The sequence below is a fragment of the Silurus meridionalis genome, chromosome 3 (assembly GCF_014805685.1).
Source record: "Silurus meridionalis isolate SWU-2019-XX chromosome 3, ASM1480568v1, whole genome shotgun sequence".
In the NCBI taxonomy this organism is placed as follows: Eukaryota; Metazoa; Chordata; class Actinopteri; order Siluriformes; family Siluridae; genus Silurus; species Silurus meridionalis.
In genome coordinates, this window is record NC_060886.1 from 32,984,308 (window position 1) to 32,990,466 (window position 6,159).

At 37.2% G+C, this 6,159-nt stretch overlaps 1 non-coding gene across 1 annotated transcript; it reads left to right on the top strand.

Moving 5' to 3' along the window:
- The first annotated feature begins 1,262 nt into the window (after nt 1-1,262).
- On the top strand, nt 1,263-1,345 carry trnal-cag. Its single transcript has one exon. It is a non-coding gene; the product is annotated as a tRNA-Leu (tRNA).
- The last annotated feature ends 4,814 nt before the right edge of the window (nt 1,346-6,159 follow it).

Consider the following 6,159-nt stretch of genomic DNA (forward strand, 5'->3'; position numbering starts at 1 on the left):
TTCCATAAAGACACGATCGCACATCCGTCTCAATCCACATGAAAGGACCATGTCTAATAATCCCTAGTTATACTTAACTACAATATGTAGCTAGTGATGAGTAGCTATTAATATGTAACAATATACATATAGTTTTTTTTCTTCTAGCTTATTACCTGAAGCTACTAAAATGTACTTCTATAACTGTCTGGTTTGGTTCAGCTACCAAATCAGACACCAGGAGGCTTCAGCGGACGTTCAGGACTGCTGAGAGGATTATCAGTGCCCCACTGCCCAACCTCCAAGATCTTTACTCCTCCAGAGTGGAGCAAAGGCTAAGAGAATCACTTTGGACCCCACACACCGAGCCCACTCTCTCATCCAACTGTTGCCGCTACAGAACATCGTCCACCAGAACAGCAGGCACACAAACTGTTTTTTATACTCAATTATAGTCAAATTATAGTCAAACAATTAAAATATTCACAACAACACATTCTCGATCATAACTGACACACTTATTCATAGAATCCAAAAAGTACATTTGCATTTGAAAATAACATCTGTACATTTATTCAAACATTATTTCTACTTCAGTTTATAGTCCCATAACCCAGAGGTCGATGGATCGAAACCATCCTCTGCTAACTGTTACCTGTTTAATACCTCAGTCCCATTCCTCAATGGCAATCTGAACACATAATGCCATCGAGGTATCCGAATTCTGTGTTCAGCATCTTCCTATATGCACATTTTCAGCTAGCCTAAGGACAGTTAGGCCTAAGTCATACATTTAATAAATGCCACCTAATTTTATATGAGCCCCTTTTCATTGGGAATAGGGTTAAGAATGTAGTGCTCCCATGTGAATAGCAGAGAGGAGTACATGGGTGAAAAGGACAAATGCTGGATTCGAATGACCTGCCTATTTTGTGCACCAAACAGAAAGATTGCCATTGGTTTCCTTTTGATGCATCCAAGCACCAGTTGACTCATTGATGGATGTGCAGGGATCATGGAAAACCTTCCATAATCATGGCTGAAAGGATAAGGTGGCGGACCTAAAATCCGTTTGGGTCTCCCTGCACCATGTTAAAATCATGCCTACTACATTTGTGATCTTAGTGTCTTTCAAATTCCCCACAGATTGTTCTGCCAGAATACAGCTCTTTAACAGTGCAGCAGAACTATTTAAAGTCCGCGTAGATAATTAAACCGCAAACGAAATACGTCTTCTACATTTGCGTGTTCGCCATATGACCTAGACATGGTCATGGTCACATGTCAGGATGGCCGAGCGGTCTAAGGTGCTGCGCTCAGGTTGCAGTCTCCTCTGGAGGCGTGGGTTCGAATCCCACTTCTGACAGATGGGCAGCCTTGTTGGTCAGTTTTTTTTAACTGAGCCCATGCAGCGGAGACTTGTTGAGTTGATACTGATACTGAGTTGATTCTGAAAGAACATGAGCGAAAACTATTGAACATTCTGATTCAATTGTACAGTTTGCTTGGATAATGCTGAAGTCTTCTGCTGCTTGTCTTATATTGAAATATCTTTGCAAAATTTCACTGAATATCAAAGACTCATCCAAATGCTTGAGCATGTCTTTGGACAAAAATAGTTAAAACCTTGCTGTGAGACACCAGTCTAGCTTTCATTTGACATCACTGGCTTGAACACTTGTTTTGTTATCATGATAGCTAAGCATGGTCTCTTATTTGAACAGAATCTGGTTCCAGGAATGGCACAAAAGTGTGCAGCTGTGTGGCTAAATCTGTGTGTAAATAAAGTGCAAAGGGAAAAGAATGCAATGTCAATCTGCTAGTATCCTCAGATTCCTTATTTTTTTGTTTCTATAGTGGCATTTTATTTTGATAATTCAATTAGGAGATGGATCATTGATGAACCATGACACTCTTATTTACAGCGTTTGTGAAAGAAAAAGTGTCACATAAAAGTAAATCAGTGTATTGCATAATGTGAACAAGTGAAAAGGACAGATTTCACAACAATGCTGTACAGAGTACACTGATCTGCATAATCCAGTCCTTTATTGTTTTCTGAAAATAAGCTTAGTATGTGTGCTTTGGACCTATCTGGTTGTTCAGAGAAATAAATACAAATCATTACTTTTTGACTAAAAAAGGCTAAACTTGACAAACTGAAAGAAAAACTGTGTGCAGTGCAGGATAACCTTTGTATTCTATTTGACAAGAGCTCGTGAGACTGTTTAACATAGAGCTAAAACAAGCACCTTTTGACTAGCATTTACAGTGATCCTTGATCTCGACGGATCTAGGCTTTGGACCCGTTGATCAACATCTGCAGTATTGACGGAAGAAGATCTACTCTATTTGACCAAAATTATAAAAGTGGCAGGATTCGAACCCACACCTCCAAAGAGACTGAAGCCTAAATCCAGCGCTTAAGACCGCTCAGCCAAGCTACCAGGAGTTATACGCTGAGATAGGACTGCCAGCTTGTGGAGGAGATGCTGTTGCAGCCGGCCATAATGTCAGTGGCATGCATGAAACACACTTAACAAAAGACTTTTGTTTGAGAACAAAGTGATACAAAAACACACAACAGGCTGTGCAGAATTGGCAGTCCATTGCATTTCCCTCTGATTGTCAACAATCATCCACATATAATAACAGGATTCAGACGCAAGTTTTTTTGCCACTGTTGTTTTGCCACAGCTGCGACGATCCATCATGGAAACAGACAACCTTTACAAAATAGACAGCAACAAAAACAGCTTCAGAAATTCCTCTAAAGGTAGCGGCACACTTGCGTCATCTGCCAATGGTAAATTTGGTTTGTTGTCTCAGTTGGGCTCTTGATGCCACTGGAGGCATTTAAGTGGACAGCAAGAAAGAAGGGGAGCCACAATCCCTAGGAAAGCCTTTGGAGGCAAGATGTCGCAATGCTTACGCAAACCACACAGCTTTGGAATTTCCTCTAAACAGTCAAGTATGGCTTTACTGACAATCATTATATCCTGAAGCTCAGGATAGAAATAGTTGGGTGGAACACGCATGTAAAGCACAATGGATTCGCAGTTCATCCCCTTAACCTACATTTCCAAGTGAAAATACATCAGGTTAAAAGGCTCTCAACCTCCCAGAGCATAAAAATCACAATTATTTTGACATTCTTTTCATTTTGTTAAAATGACATTCTTCAATCTGAATCTTTTAAAACCTTAGTGACTTCCTGCGTAAAAACTGTCAAATTCATCTATATGTCCATCTTCTTTAAAATAATAGAACAAGTATTCAACATTCCTTTCAAATTTCCTTTTAAAAACAAACCAGACATCCATTAAAAATTATTCTCTCTTTGCTACCACCCGTCTTTCCCATATTGCACTCTTCATCAACATCACAAGTAGATTCAAAAGCGTTTTGTTTTTCTTTTCTTCTCAAAGCCCAACATCATCACCTTATTCCATTCCATATCATCATCATCTTCCGCTCTCAATTTTACCATCATTCTTTTACATTTCCCATTAAAATCCTCTAATTCTTTACAGTATAAAAACAGGTGTAAAAATCCCTCAGCATCATCATTACAAACTTTGCATGAAGCGGACTGTTCCATTCCAATTTTTTTTTTTAATTGCATCTGTAAAAATAGCCTTATGTCGGATAAAATATTTTAAGTTCTGCAACTTTGTATAAGTTTCCTCTTTATATTCCTCCATAAGCTGTCTTCTTTTAAATCTTTAAATGTGCGCAACCAATATTCATTTGCAACAGGTCTCTTAAAAACAGCGTCTCTAAAAAGGCAATACAACATTTTCACAGAACATGTTTTAAAAGCAAACAATTTTCCCCCAAGACTCACATTCACATCTTTTTCTCCTTTGCCTTCTTCCATGTTTTCAATTCTTTTTAGCCATTCTTGAGGTATAGAGTTCTTGATTACATCATATTTATTTTCTATTTCTTGTCTGCTAAAATCCTCCTTTGCCTCCTCCATTATGTCCACAATGTATTGTGTTGGTAAAAACCCTCTTTGAATTCATATAAAACATCTCTTACTTTCATAATACCCACATCCCACCATTTCTTAAATAATATCTTTTTCCCCTGATTTAAAATGCCATTGTTTAAGAATAAAGGCTGATTTAAAATGTTCTCTTCCTTGTGGATTAAAATGTACATGAGATAAAATGTGCCCCAGGCCCTCAAGAGTTCTTTATAAAAGTCTGGCAACCCCTCCGTCATTCAATTCTTTCTTTTCATCCACAGTATGTTGTCACCAAGATTGTTGAAGAAGTTGCTACACTTATTTAAAAAAAAAACCCATTGTTGCTTTCCATGCCGCCTTGTTTTCTTCATCATTCTTCATGCCTAATCCTTTTATTCCTTGCTCTTGTTTTATTGTTAGTCCTAAAAGTTCCACAATTAGAGAATATAAAAGTGCTGACAGCGGCATCCTTGTCTTATTGATCTGATTATTTTAAAACACAGTGTTAAAAATCCATTACATTTAATTTTTGTTACTGCACCTTTGTATAAGATCCTAATCCATTTAATAAAATGTTCTCCAAACCCAAACCTCTTTAAAACGTCAAATAAGAAACTATGTTCCACCCTGTCAAACGCTTTCTCAAAGTCTAAACTGATAATAAAACCATCTTTATTCTGCTCACACATGTATCTTATCATATCTTCTATACTAATTGTTGTGTCTGCTATATCTCTACCCTTTACACACGTAACTTGGTTAGTTTTAATTATGCTCAGCATCCTTCAGTCTGTTGACTAAGATTTTGGATAAAATCCTAAAATCAGTATTCAGCATAGTGATTGGTCTGTAGTTTTTAAGATCTGTTTTCTTGTATAGCAATTTTATTAAGCCCATTCCCATTCTTTGATTCAACTCCTTTCTTAAAATATCCACATACTTCTTTCAAAATACAAGTTAAAATGTCTTGAATAACTATATATATCTTGAATAACTCAGGATACTAGGAACGGATGTTGCATTTTTTCCCTTTGCACTTTATTTACACACAGATTTAGCCACACAGTCAATTTGTGCCATTCTGAACCAGATCCTGTTTAAATGAGAGATCATGCTCAGCTATCATGATAACAAAACAAGTGTTCAAGCCAGTGATGTTAAATGGACTATTTTTGTCTAAAAAACTCAGCCATCCTGACAGCCAGGCTTTGACTTTTCTTGCATGTCTAGGTCATATGGTGAACATGCAACAGTAGCAGATGTATTTCGTTCGTGGTTTAATTATCACGGTGTTGACTTTAAAAGTGCTGCTGATCCACTCAACCATGGTTACGGAAGGTTTTCCGATTCTGCACATCCATCAAAACATTTGTTTTACTGATGCGCCAAATCTCAAATCAGCACTGAAATCAGCCATGATGCGCATTGCCATTTTACTGTCTGGGGTTAAACATGGAGCTTTTGTGCTATTTTTATAGCACAAAACAACTAACAAAACGAACATAAATTACTGTCTTTTGATCGAACAGAGCAACACATCATTCAAATATGTAAAGGCTCTACTTTTTTGTACCCAATAATAATAACAACAAAATGCTGTGCTTTTGTAAAGCATGAGATAGGGGCGCCATCTCTGTCATCTCTTCACATTTAGAACAGCGATTAAATATTTGAATCGACTGACAACATTAATAGATGTGAGGTCCAGTTACCAGTGTGACACTGAAACAAGTAAAACAAAGCCTTTACTACTAATTAAGTACATGTCAAAGCCCAAACTTCTTCACTGTAACTTCAGTAAAAAAGTATAGTCAGAACTTCAACTTTTACCAGAGTCTTTTAAAACATGAATATCTGTACACAAGAAGGATGTGTGTACTTTTGTCTCAAGCAGTGATGGAGATTAAATAGATAGATATTAATCGATAGGAAAGATGAGCAGGTATATAGGCATTCAGACAGAAAAACAAAAGACTTACATAAATAAGAAACACACAAATAGAAGGATAGATAAGACAAACAAGTAGACAGAAACTTGTAAAAATAGTTTTATCAGCCTTAAGAAACACAGCAGCCAGGATCAGTCTAAGGTGCCAGACTCAAGCTTCTATACATTCCAGGAATATGAGTGTTCTGGTCTCCACATGGAGGCGTGGGTTCAAATCCCACTTCTGACAGTGACTTTATTTTCATTAGAAAAATATAAA